Genomic DNA, 15,184 nt, shown 5'->3' on the forward strand with positions numbered 1-15,184 from the left:
CTGACATTTCTCTCTTTTTCTCACACACACAAGAACACAAAAAAAGGCATAGGCACATACTCACACATGATAAACATAATGTAACAATATTAGAAATCAATAGCGTGTGTTTTATTGTATACAGTACCTAAAGTATACAATGGGGTGACTTACATAAATCATTTATTCCCACTCATGATTGATGACCTCATAACTCATAAGTGACGGAGCAAAGCAGAGCCACAAACGAGTTATGAAATGTCATCAATAATGAGTGGAAACAAATGATTTATCCAGTGTCTCAGCCCATTGTGCGTTCACTTTATGCAACAGTGGCTAATGATGAAAACACTGAGAATGGGTGTAGCTTCCATCGAATTCTTTGTACATATTCACACACACATACATACAAACACACACAACCTTCTTCTTATAGTACTTTACATTAGGCTAATGTTTATTGATCATAAAGACTGTAATCAAGGTTGGAGCAGGTATGCAGGAGGGTGGAGTTGGAGTCTTTATATATTTATATTCTTTTGGAAAATCCCTTCTTGTGACTAGGTTCTTTCTGGGAGGAAATGAAAATATATCCCTTCCTAGCAAGTAAAACACCACAAAGGAATGTCTCAATGGAGACTGTGTTGCTTCTTCTTTATCTTTGCTGCAATTCTGAGATACATTTACAAAAATTTTAGATGCTCAAAGAGCATGTGCTTTCACTATTAGTTAAATTCAAGCCACATCAATGCTATGAGGATAAATGAGAGACTATATGGGTAGATTATGTGATGGAAAAAAAAATGCAAGATGTGCTTTGAGCTCCTCAGAAGAAGGATGCTATTCTGTATTCAAAATAACTCTAGCAGTTTTCCTCTAATTGGTATCACTAGTCACACCATTCAGTGCCCTGCCAGGTCTCATACACATCGTCTGAGGTTGTTAAGAATTTGTAAGGAAATGAACAGGGTCAGAATGCAGAAATAGCTTAGCTAAGTAATTATGAAGATTCATATATCGATTGGAAATGCTAAACACAAAGCATAAGTCTTACAAAGTGGCTTATCTGTGTCAGCAAAGCTGCACACCTCTGAAAGGGCAAAAGAATTCTAAAACTTTTCATATTTCTTAGCAATTTAGAATTAGAAAGGGAAACATCACTTAATGATCCTACAGATATAGCCCCAATAGGTTAAGTGACTTATCCAAGGTCACACAATGGCAGAGCCTGACTAGAAAGACTTAATTCTTCTCATCCTAAGCCCTATGCTCCAGTGCTATTTCTACTTTCTGTCCAGCTTTCCTGAGCATGTTCAGGATAAACTGATGAGGCAACAATGTTCACATTTATTCCAAATCATTAAATGAACTGTCAACTTTTTTTTTTAAATAGAAAAAGGTTAACATATTTCAATGTGAAAACTTGCAGATTTAGAAAATTAGGGGGGAATCTTCCTTCTTCCCCAGCTTGAATGTGAATTTGGTTTAAATCATTAACGTGGCAGCAAGTTTGTATGTCCTCCAATGAGGTCGTTGCAATACTTTTTTCCAAGAGATTTTTTTTTCATTGTCGTATCACTGCTCCTTTGCATTCTGTGGAGTCAAGCAGTGACATCAAGTGATTAATTAGTTCAAAAAGTGTTCATCCTCTAGGGATACCTTGTTAGGCACATTCCAGGCCCTTAAAAAAGAAACATATTGCTTGTGTTTACAGGTGGTAGTATACAGAATATAGATTAGTTTTCAGTTGCACAATGAATTTGCCATATTGGCAGGAGTTATTTCTACTGCCCAGTTACAAGAGAGTTACATATTTGCACTTAATCAAGGATAGTAAAGACTCTAGGATTTAATTTTGACATGAGGAATGAAATGTCTACTTTGCTTTGTCAAATATAACATTAGATATAAAATATAACAATTAGATATAAAACATACCTATATATACTCATGTATATCACGTGTATGTGTGTATATAGTTATATTTATAGGTATAGAAAATAGAACTGTGATTTTTTTTTTTTGGTATAGGAACTCCTAGATAAGAAACTCCCCACTAAGGCAGGTCCTACCTTTCTCTACAACCTATGGTTTTAGTGATTGCCTAGAGCACTGAGAGGTTAAGTGATTTGCCCAGGGTCAAACAGGTCCCCATGGATCACAGTGACAGCCTGTATTGATAGCCTGTGTAATTTTAATGCAAAAGACCCAGAGAATGAATACCTCTCTGTAGTCCAAGAATTTTGATAGTTTGGACAAATTTTACAAGGTCTAGCTGGCACTGAATCAACCTTCCAAACTGGGATATTATACACCAAAATTTCCACAGTTTGGTCTTTTGAGTTTATGTTTTTCTTAGTAGTGTATGCATCAACTTCAGTGATAAGGTAAACTTCCATCTTTAAAAAATTATTACAATGATGATTTGTTTTAGCATGTTTGGAAATTACTAATCTAGCCTGGAAACAAATCCATGCTTTAAATAAGCATATCCCATGTTGTAGGAGATTCTGGGGAAAGCATTTACAAGAAAAAGAAATTTGGTTCCTAAGGTTTGGAATCATGAGCAAATAACAAATGAATGTAGCTGGATTATGAGATTCAAAATTCAGAAGTGAAAGGGACCATCTTTAATGTCATCTAGTCAGAAACTGAAGACCAGAGAGGCTAAATGATTTGCCTAATGTCATATAGATAGGAAATTGCAAAGTCAGGGTTATGAACCTGGGTCCATGGATTCCAAAGCCAGCATTTATTCCCTTTGTACTGTGCTGCTCAACTTCAGTTGAATGAATACATTACCTGGTATGTGAAACAACAGCTTGTTTATTTCTAGATTTAATGGATTAAATGAAGATCAGTGTTGTGCCTAGGCTTCAGGTTAGTTAACCTCTGATTTGCTAGGATACTGAGGCAATTCTCCAGTTTAGCCTGGGTGAAGGGATGAGAGAAAGATGTAGAAATCTGAAGCAAATAACAGCAGAGGCAGGACTGTGGTCAGGATATGATGTGGAATATAAATAAACAGGAGGCTTAAGAGGTCTTGTTCATAATTGAAGCCTTGAGAGGCCAAGTCTCATCAGCACATGGACATGAGAGTCAAGGACATACAACAAATCCAGGAATCATTAGGGCAAGCAGAGAAGTCAACAGTAGAGCAAATAAAGTGGGTAGCAGATAGACTAAAAGATAAAAGGACAATGCTACTTGGAGCTGGCTTTGACAATATTTCTATTGATATAGAATTGGCATGTGCTACTCATGCCTCCTTCTATTCCTTAAAAGGTAAGCGTTACCACATAACTTGGATCCAAAGAAAACAGAATTTAACTTTCTTCAGTAGAACATGCCCTAGAAGTTTACATCTTTTACAAGGTCTGTGACTTGTTGGATTTAGAATGAGAGTACGTTCTATAGATGTAATTAAGCATTTAAGATGTGCCTAGTATTATGCAAAGTACAAAGGAAGATGGGGAGAAAGAATCGGGAGACAATGTGGTAGAATTGTAAGAGCATAGGACCAAGAGTGATGAGCGTATTAGTCATGATTCTGCCATTAACTTGGTGAATGAAATTGGAGAGGACTCCCAACTTCTTTGGAATTTGATTCCTTTATCTGCAAAAGCAGAGCCATTGCTCTGATCTTTGAGTCCCCATCTACCTCTAAAATTCTCTTGAGCTGAAGATCAAGAACACATTGGGGACATAAAACAGGACAGAATTTTAAATTTTAACTTGCAATATACCAGTTCAGATTTCTCTTTTTTCCTTCTACGGCAGGTGTGTGTGTGTGTGTGTGTGTGTGTGTGTGTGTGTGTGTGTGTGTGTGTGTGTGTGTGTGTATTGGGAGGTATTGCTGAGCTCCAGGGGATGCTCAAAACAAGTGTTATTGTTAATGTTTCTTCTGTGCTCACAGTGCTCATTATGAAGCTAGCAGAGAAAGTCAGCGCTAACCTTTATCATGTTTGCTACTGCCTAAGAGAGATCTCATGGGCAGGATGTCACCTTTAATCTTTTCTTGTTTCCATTATATATTTTATTGAACTCCTTTAATTGCAGCCATGAAAGTGTCAAATAAATAGATTAAAGCCTGCCAATATTTATTTTAAAATGTACTACTGTTTCTAAACTTGGGAGAGCATTGTTCTTTAATTCCTCTGGGAAATGAAGACAACTATGGGCCATAATTTTTTTTCCCTTGTTGCCACTGTATATACATTATGCTACAACATTGCCCAAGTAGATTTCACAAAAAAAAGTAATTTGTACTGAAAAAAGTTGTTTTTTCTTTTAAAGGAAGAGTGAACTTCTTTTAACTGAGACATAGTTTGGGTTTAATTTTGTCTCTTTTTTTGCTTTTAAGTTTTTTGTTTTTAAAATTTTATTTTTTTAAAAATAAGTATTTATTTTCAGTTTTTAATATTTACTTCCACAAAATTTTGAATTTCAAATTTTATCCCCATTTTCTCCCTACCCCTACCCTAGGACAGTGTATATTCTGATTGCCCTTTCCTCCAATCTGCCCTCCCTTTTATCACTCCCTCCCCTCTCCTTATCCCCTTCTCTTCTGGTTTCCTGTAGGGCAAGATAGATTTCTATACTCCATTGCCTATATATCTTATTTCTTAGTTGCATGTAAAAACAACCTCTAACATTCATTTTTAAAGCTTTGAGTTTCATATTCTCTTCCTTCCCCCCTCCCCACTCACCCACATTGAGAAGGCAAGCAATTTGATATGTTATACATACAAAACACTTCTATAATAGTCATGTTGTGATAGACTAACTGTATTTCCCTCTCTTCTGTCCCACCCTCCATTTATTCAGTTATCTCCTTTGACCAGACCCTCTGCAAAAATGTTTTCTTCCAATGACCTTTTCCACCAATCTGCCATCCCTTTTATTTTTCCTCCTCTCTTATCCCCTTCCCCCTGCTTTCCTGTAGGGTAAGATAAACTTCCCTACCCAATTGAGTGTATATGTTATTCTTTCCTGAAGCCACATCCAATGAAAGAAAGGCTCACTTATTTCCTTTCACCTTTCCCTTCTTCCCCTCCATTATAAAAGCTCTTTGTTGCTTCTTTTATGCAAGATGATTAACTACATTCGACCTCTCCCTTTTTCTTTCTCCTAGTACCTTCCTCTGAACCCTTAATTTTCTTTTTTAGATATCAACCCATCATATTCAGCTCACCCTGTGTCCTCTGTCTTTCTCTCTCTATATATACACAAACACATACACATATATTTATATATGTATATATATTCCCTCCAACTATCCTAATACTGAGAAAGGTCTCATGAGTTATAAATATCATTTTTCCATGTAGTAATGTAAACAGTTCAAATTTAATGAGTCCCTTATGGTTTCTCATTCCTGTTTACCTTTTCATGCTTCTCTTGATTCTTGTATTTGAAAGTCAAATTTTCTATTCAGCTCCAATCGTTTCAACAAGAATGCCTGGAAGTCCTTATTTTATTGAAGTTCCATTTCCCCCCCCTGAAATATTATACTCAGTTTTACTAGGTATTCTGGGTATTTACTGGATTCTTGGTTTTAATCCTATCTCATTTGACCTCTGGAATATCATATCCCAAGCCCTCTGATCCTTTAGTGTACTAGCTGCTAAATCCTGTGTTATCCTGATTGTGTTTCCACAGTACTTGAATTATTTCTTTCCGGATGCATTATTTCCATTTGTATTTTACCCTCTGGTTCTAGAATATCTGGGTAGCTTTCCTTGATAATTTCTTGAAAGATTATGTCTAGGCTCTTTTTTTTTTTTTTTATCATGGCTTTTCAGGTAGTCCAGTAATTTTAAAATGATCTCTCCTGGATCTATTTTCCAGATCAATTGTTTTTCCAATGAGATACTTCATGTTGTCCTCTATTTTTTCATTCTTTTGGTTTTGTTTTATATTTTCTTGATTTCTTATAAAATCATTTGCTTCCATTTGCTCCATTCTAATTTTTAAAGAATTATTTTCTTCAGTGAGCTTTTGGACCTCTTTTTTCATTTGACCTATTCTGCTTTTTAAGGCATTATTCTCCTCATTGGCTTTTTGAACCTCTTTTGCCATTTGAGTTAGTCTAATTTTAAAGATGTTATTTTCTTCAGTTTTTTGGGGGGGGTTTCCTTTACCAAGCTGTTGACTCTTTTTTCATGGTTTTCTTGCATCACTCTCATTTCTCTTTCCAATTTTTCCTCTACTTCTCTTACTTGATTTTCAAAATGCTTTTTGAGCTCTTCCATGACCTGATATCAATTCATATATTTTTTAGAGGCTTTGGATGCAGGAGCTTTGACTTTGTTGTTTTCTTCTGGATGCATATTCTGATCTTTCTCATCACTAATAACATAGGAAAATATCTCTTCACTGAGAAAGTAAGAATCTATAATCTGTTTCTTCCCCCCTGCACCCCCCCGTTTGCTCATTTTCCCTACCAATTACTTGACTTTTGAGCTTTGTTAAGTGGAGGACTCCAGAAGCAGCCATTACTTCAGCAGTGGTTGCAGTCACCCTGGGGTTGAGGCCTGACAGGGCTGGGTCTACACTATGCTCCTCTCTCAGTCAGGTGAAAGATACTTCCCACTGACCTTTGAAGCTATCTTTAGTGTTTGAAGGTTGAGAAGTCAGGAATGCACAGTAGCCACCAATGATTCAGTCCCCTAAGGCTTCATCTGGTTCTGTTCATGCTGGAGCAACCTACACTGAACTGGGCTCTACTCCCAGCCAGGTGTGATAGACCCTTCCTGTTGAATTTCCAGATTGTCTTGGGCTGGCGATTTGCTTCATTCTGCCATTTTGTGGCTTCTGCTGCTCTAGAATTTGTTTAGAGTCACTTTTATAGGTTTTTTGAGGAGTTTGAGAGAGAGCTCTAGCTGGTTCCTGCATCTATTCTGCCATCTTGGATCCACCTCCTATTTTTACCCCATTAATGATTTTGTTAGTTAATCTTTGTATCTCCTCACTGGCAAGTCCAACAGATGCTATTAAAATGGTAAGTCTTCCTCCATCACTCATAATTGTAGACATTTGACATAGTTAAGCTGTTCGGGAACTCATAAATCTGAGTTCAGCTCTCTGTGCTATATAGCCTTGACTGAATTATGCCTTGACTTCTCTAGAACATCTTATGTCCTATAAATAGGAGAGAAGCATAGTTTAAAAGCATGTTATGAGACTGTAAGCTCCTTAAGGTCAGGGAGAAGGTTTTTCTTTCTCAGTGTCTAGTACAGTATACCGTATATGTGTATATATGTGTGTGTGTGTGTGTGTGTGTGTGTGTGTGTATATAGTGCTTAATAAATATTGAATTAATTTAATCAATTCATAGATAACTGAAAGAACCATCTTTGAGATAGATAACTACAGTTTAGCAAATGTCTTCTCTCTTCTTCCCTTCCTTTGCCTTTCAACAAGGTTTGGTAAACTATGTTGGGCAGATTCCCATAAGGCCAAGTTTTTCAATTGTTGGTTTCAAGGGTACCATTCATAGCTGTAACTGACTGTCTAATTTGTGCTTTAGAAAAGTACAAAAATTATAGTTTACTCTATGGACTTTCAGGGCATAGCTTGACATATATTCTTTTGGATTTTAGTATAGGCTGAATTCTACATATAACAAAAGTGACAAGGCAGAAACAATACATCATAGAATCATAAGTCTAGAGCAATAAGGGACTTAAAAGAGCATCTAGTTCTACTCCTTCAGTTTTCAGATAAGGAAACTGAGTTCCAAAGAGATTAATTAACTTGTTTGAGGTCACACAGCTAATAGGCATCAGAAGCAGGATTTGAACCCCAATCCTCTGAATTCAAAGCAGGTACTCTTTATGGTATATTATTCTATTAGTAGTAGTGGTGTTGTTGCTGGCAGTAGTTGTAGTAGTAGGGCCTTCCATAAGTGACATACACATGAACTGAACCATCATTATGGCAACAAAGCAACATTAAATATATAATTAGGTCATTTTTAAAAATAGAAATAGATGGTTTCAGGACCATGCTAAAAAACAATGTTGCCAATACCAGAAATTTTAGAGGGTTATCCTTAAGGAGTCTGGACTTATTGATTGTTCATGATACCATCAGGAAATGTAACAAACTATACAATATATTATTACAAGTTGCAAAATATTACAACCCACTGACCACCTAGAAAGATGTATTTTGGTATCCAGAATTATATGTCAAAAGGGCTCTATCCTTTAAAACCACCAAATGAAAAAGGTCTGATTGCAGATATCAGTTACCCATAGGATATTTGGCTAAAGTCCTCTTAGGTGTTCATCACCTACAAAAATTTTGAGAACAGTATTGTAATACATATTGTGAAATGAATACTCATCATCTTCAAACCATGTGGACTGCAAAGGATTTGATTTACATAGACCTAGGAGAAGAAATCAAAACAATGTGGAAACATGGAAATAGAATGAAGACTATTCCCACTTTCCTGTCTTTTTTTTTTTTTGGAGTTGTATTGAGGATATCCTTAGTGAAGAGTTACAAAGAAACAGTCATTTTAGGCACCCATGCAAATAGTCTGCAGAACAGTAAACATTAAAAAATTAGTAATAGGAGGATAGTGGTTTGTTCCTGAAAAATTTTTATTTATACTCCATCACGTAAGATGAGAAGAAAAGGACAACAACCTTAACAATATCTCACTCTGGGTTTGAAGAGATTCTCCTTGATTTTTTCATACTTTTGGAAGCTTGTGATGTTCTCTTTGTTAAAGCTTATGTTCCTTCAGTGTGTGTTTCCTTGTGATATGTCAGATAAAAAAAAATAAGAAGTAATAGTTTTAGAACTGGAAGGGATCAATGATTACCAATCCATGTCTTATTTTACAGATGAAGTATCTTGGACCAGGGAGGTGAAATATTTTGTCTAAGGTCACACAGCAGAGTCAGGATTTGAGCCACAGTATCTCAACTCCAAATCTAGCTCTCTTTCCATGATACCACAATCTCTGTAGAAATTGCTCATTTGCTCCAAAGTTTTTCCTTTTCTGGCTGGGCAGCTTTGCTATAAGAAGTAACCCTAATTCCTCATGAAATGGGTTCAAAATCCTCCTTCTTCCATGAAGTCAATGACTCAACTTTGAGTTATCTGATGACATCCTATGTGTAGTTTGATTTCCATCTGTGTATAATATTGTAACTACTTTGTCTCCCAGAATAACTTGTCTATAGGGAGAGCAGAGAACTACCTATTTCAGGTTCATTTATTATCAGGGCTATAATAATCATACTACTTTTTGTAGAAATATAGTATTCTTTGCTTCTTCAAAGCTCTTCACATTTGTTATCTCTTTTGGTCCTGATAATAACTCTGTAATGTACATTAAGTAAGCATTATTTCTGTCTTATGGATGGGGAAATTGAGAAACAGAGCCTAAGGACACACAACCAACTGGTAACCAAGTCAGGACTGTGAGACCAGGCATAGTACAGTGAGTGCTCTTTCAAAGTCACCAGGATGCCTCTCAGTTGTCTTACTTCAAAGGCTGAGCTTCTTTATGACTCCTTACTAAAATTGTGTACAATACAGAGACATTGCTTCCACAAATCAAAGCTTTGTCATTTCCTCACTGAAGGAAATTCAATTCAAAAAGCATTTTTAAGTGTCTGTTTTGTACAAGAATGCTGACACAGTTCACAACTCTTCTATGTCTTAATGAGTTACAGCATCTGTTCACCTGAACCGATATTCAGGGGAACCCTCCCACCAAAAAAAAAATCACTGGAGATAACTTGATAATGAGCTTCTCTGACTCTGCATTTAGGTTGGTCCTTGAATGAAAGATGTGCAATTTATTATTGGACTGTTCCACTTAGTAATGTTAATTAGATCTTCCCTGCCCATTAATAGGCCTCAAGTACCTTTTGTTAATTTCTATTGAGGCTCTGGGTCCTGCCCTCTGGCTTTGAAAAGTGTATAAATACTCTGAGGTAAGGTTTCACTTCAGGCTTACTCACTGGAAGTGTTTGTTTGTTTGGCCAGACTAGACTATGGGCAGATGCTAAGGAACCATCCCCCCCACCCCCCAGCTTTGAAAACCCAGATGTCCATTCGATGCTTTTCTCTCTGGTAACTAGGTATGTATGGTCAGACAATTGGATCTGTCTGTTGATCTGTGATGTATGTATTGCTTATGGTAAGACAGTTGGAAGCCCTGTCTGTTGGTTGATCTTTGTTTCTCTATTTGTACTTTCTCTGAAGTTCAGGGTGCTGACTTTTTCCCCTGAACTAAGTGAATGATACATGTGCTTGATTAAAGTGATTGTTGACCCCTCAAAAGTTGCTTTCCTTTTAGAAAAGCCAATCTAAGAACCTGTACAGCAGGCCTTCCTGTGTAGATGGAAAGGACTTGCTGATACACACCTTCACAGAGTATGGCAGAGCTCCCTTTCTTATGGCCTAGTCTTTGAGGACCCAGGGTCACCTCTATGCCGCATGAACATTTGAGAGAACTTCAGCAAAAGATGGTATGGGTCTAGACTGACGAATTTGTTAGTACTGGGTACTTCCAATGAAGGATTCCTTCTAAAAGTGAAGATTTGAATCTGCTTTGTAACTTAATATCTTAGTAAATACCAAAAAAATACGTAAGGAGCATTTATATATAATTTTAAAGTTTGCAAAGCACTTTACAAATATTATTTAATTTATCCTCATAACAACCCTGGAAAGTAGGTGCTATTCTAGTCCTCATTATACAGATGAAGAAACTGGGGTAGACAGAGGTGAAGTCTACAATTACATAGCAAATATCTGAGATAGGATTTGAACTCAGGTTTTCCTGATTCTAAGTCATGAACTCTATTCACTGTGCCACCTCGAAGCCTTAGTGGAAGATGGGGTGTCAAATTGATAAATATAGCTGCATTATGTCTTCTCATAGAGGTCTGGTCTACCAAAAAATCACCACTTAACACCTGAGTGTTCCCAACATGCTAGATCATGTATACAACATTAGAAAGATGGACTCAGTTCTTCCTGCCCTAATTATTGGGTCAAAACACAAAATTTTCTAATGATTCCCACCCCCTCTAATGATTTTGGTAAAGACCATCCATAGGATGATACCTGTACTGGTTTCAATTTAATTCAATAAACATTTATTAAGCACCTACTATGTGCCAGGCATTGTGGTAAACACTGGAGATAAAACAAAAAATGGAAAGACAGTGCCTGCCTTCAAGGATCTTTTGATCTAATGAGGGAAGACAACACACAAAAAATGTTGGGAGACAGGAGAGGAGGTGCCACAAAATGGGCATGATAGGCTTTGGTTATTAGACCATGATGTTCCATGAAGAGGAAACAAAGCCTGGTCATTGATGGAAATGAACAGTTATCTGCAGAATTGCAAGCCTTCTATAAAGGAAGGTTTTGGGAGGAATCAACTGCTCTATCCTTCAGTCAGATTGGAGTGAATATTTTCTTTCATTTACTATTATAGTACAAAGGTCATAGAGAGATGGTAATTTGTACAAAGTGTCACATGGTTAATGATGGAGAAAGCTGGGACTTGATGTTCTTCATTCTTAGTTTCTTACATTGCATATTCAATTCTGTTGCATTACATTGGAAGAATCCTAAAAAAAAACTTATTGTTAAACATTAGAATTTTGTAGTGATCTGGTACATGTACAAAGTTGAGAAGGAATATATTTAGATTTTTAAAAAATTCTGAAACCCAGAATTGTTTTTTTCTTTTAAATTTTCAACTCCCAGGAAATAAATTTCTTTAGCTTTGTTTTAAACTGAGAAAAAAACATAACAATTTTAGCACTCCTTAGTTGAGGGGATGGTAATGCACATGTTGAAAGTTTTGCTCTTGTTAAGGAGTAGACCCAGAAACAGAATGAGAAAGTGATTTCATGCTCTATTTCCCTGAACACTTTGGCACTGTTTTGATGAGCACTGAAATGTAAACCCAAACTGCAGTTCTCTCAGACTGACAACAGTAACTGGGAAAGGGAAGTAGATCAAGAAGTTATATATTCAGGAAATTTTTTTTCAGTTTTCAAAAGTTATATTTGCTGTGCTTTGTCTTTTTGGTCAAGAAATAAGGGAAGTTAATCTCCTTTTTTAGTTTATTAAATGTTCTAAAAAGAGCAAATAAGATGTAGATTAATAGCAGAATCTGTCTTAGTATAAACATTGCCTGTATTTTGTTCAGAATGGCATATTAAAAGAAGAATGCATTTTCAAAAGTGCCCATCTTTATTGAGTTCATATCTGTTGAGTTAAAATAATTAACAATACCTCCATTTAAATAGTTTTTAAATAGTGAAACTATTATATTAACATAATTATTTCAAACTCACTGTTTCTCAACTCATATTTTTTTAAACAAATTGTTTGTTGTTTAGTTGTTTTGGTCATGTCCTACTCTTTGTGACCTTAAGGGCAGCTAGGTGGTACAGTGGATAGAGCACCAGTGCAGGAGTCAGGAGGACCTGAGTTCAAATTTCACCTCAGACACTTGACACTCACTAGCTGTGTGACCTTGGGCAAGTCACTTAACTCCAATTGCCTCATCCTGGGTCATCTCCAGTCATCCTGATGAATATCTGGTCACTGGATTCAGATGGCTCTGGAGGAGAAGTGAGGCTGGTGACCTGCACAGCCCTCCCTCACTCAAAACAAAGTCAAGTGCAAGTCATGTCATCATTTCTCTGATGGCATGGTCTTCTTCGGCAATGAAGGATGAGCACATACACTTTTTGTGACCCTATTTAAGGGTTTGTTTTTTTTGACAGTGATACTAGAGTGGTTTGTCATTTCCTTCTCCAGCTCGTTTTACAGATGAGGAAACAAAGGCAAACAGGGTTAAGTGCCTTGCTTAGCATCATACTGCTTGTAAGTGTCTGAGGCCGTATTTGAACTCAGACCTTCCTGACTCCAGAGTCTGCAATCTATCCACTGAACCACCTATGTGCCCATTTAAAAAACTAGATTTATTTGAAAAGCCCAAATCAACTTACTTTCTATACTTGAATAGCTCTTGACTGATGGTTCACCAGGTCCAAAGAATGCTGGATTTGGAGATAGATAATCTGGGTTCATTATTCTGGCTCTGCTGTTTATTGTTTACTTGCAGTGTGACCAAAGGAAAGTCATTTAGCTTCTTGAAATATTATTTTATTATACATTAAATGAGTATAATAATACCAAAAGCATTCATCACTGAGATGAATAAGCTCTACCTTAGAGTCCAGAGCAGGATTCCCAGTGATTGTGAGCTCCTCTGGATGCTCCAGTTTGTGAATAACATCACGTTGATTACATCAAGTCCCAAAACATTGAGGGACTCATTGAGAGGCATTTGACCTATCCATCCACACAGGGGCAAAAACAGTCTATTTTCCAGATTCCGACATTCATCTAAATGGACATATCATAGAATTTATCCAACAGATATTATACTTATCTGGACAAAATAAGTGAATGAGTGAATTTATTAGGCACATACTATATGTGAAGAAGTATGCTACATTCTGGGATACAATTTAGTAAAAGAAGAAAATCACTTCTCTCAAGGAACTCACAATCTAGCTATGGAAGAAAATACATGTAGAAGAGTACATGTGAATGGAAAGGCCCAGAGGTGCTAAGGATACAACCAATCCTTATTCCTAATTGTGAGATGGCCTGGGGAGGACGAAGTGGAAGTGAGGTCCTGCTTGGCACCAGTTTAAGCTGGACATCTGATGGTGTCTGGTGTCTTCTGCTGGTGAGGAGAGGGGTGGGGTAAGGATGGACATAATGACCTGGACCCAAAATTGTAAAGGAAGATGAAGGTGGACTGAACTGTTTTGGGGAAATGGCAAAATACTTTTTTGCTGATCCTAAGATTCCTCCAGTGGCAAAGGTTCATCTTTCAATATAAACATTTTTATAAGGGTTGTTGCATGGCAATGAGAGGTAGAATGGCATTGTTAATGTTAATGTTAAAACAACTAAACAACCAACAATTTGTTTAAAAAAATGAGTTGAGAAACAGTGAGTTCAAAATAATTATGTTAAAATGCTCATCATTTCTTATAGCACAGAATAAAATCAAATTTTTAAAAAAAGAACTGAAGATGAGGACTTCACAGAGGGCAATGGAAATATAGTGGCATATGAGACTGGTTAGTAACATAGAGCATTAACATTTAACCTGCGAGGACATCTGAAGAACAAGAGTAAGGATATCCGCAAAGCACTGAATTAAAGAAAAGATTGTCTATCTATGTTGTCAGAGCAAGGGTTGACAAATGGATAGACAAAATGTTCTACCGATATCCTTATGAGGCTGGGAAAAAGTAAGGAAGGTTTATAGGATGCTGGGTGGATCCCTTGTAGAGAACTTTGGTATGAACATGAATAAGCATCACACAAGATGGGAAGTATCCATAAAGTTGTAATATTCATGGTTGTAGGAAATTGACAGACTGATGAGAGGACAGATCCATTTGAGTATTGTAATTAGAATAATATATCTATGTGACTTGAAGTAAATCACTGAACTTTGCAGTTTGTAAGTAATATAAAAATATAAAATAAAAATAGATAGAAGAAATAAATAAAAGTAAAAAATAAAATATAATAAAAAATAAAATAACATAAAAAAATAAAAAAACATATAAAAATAAACTTTATTTATAAAATGAAGGGATTGAACTAGTTGATTTTAAGGTCACTTCCAACTCTAAATTTATGATCCTGTTATTTGTGCATGGGCTATTTTCCTCATTTGAGTCCTAATATATATTGAAAAGCATATGTTGCAGAAAACTGGGAAAGAATTTTTGCAACCAGTATCTGTGATAAAGGCCTCATTTCTAAAATATATAGAGAACTGAGTCAAATGTACCATAATACAAGTCATTCCCCAACTGATAAATGGGCAAAGGATAGGAACAGTTAGTTTTCAGAGAAAAAAATTAAAGATATCTATAGTCATATGAAAAAATGCTCTAAATCACTATTGATTAGAGAGATGCAAATCAAAACAACTCTGAGACACCACATCACACCTAACAGTTTGGCTAACATGACAAGAACAGAAAGATGATAAATGTTTGAGAAGATGTGGGAGAGTTGGAACACTAATTCATTGTTGGTGGAGCTGTGAGCTGATCCAACCATTCTGGAGAGCAGTTTGGAACTATGCCCAAAGGGCTACAAAAATATGCAT

The sequence above is a fragment of the Notamacropus eugenii genome, chromosome 2, assembly GCF_028372415.1.
Source record: "Notamacropus eugenii isolate mMacEug1 chromosome 2, mMacEug1.pri_v2, whole genome shotgun sequence".
Taxonomy (NCBI): domain Eukaryota; kingdom Metazoa; phylum Chordata; class Mammalia; order Diprotodontia; family Macropodidae; genus Notamacropus; species Notamacropus eugenii.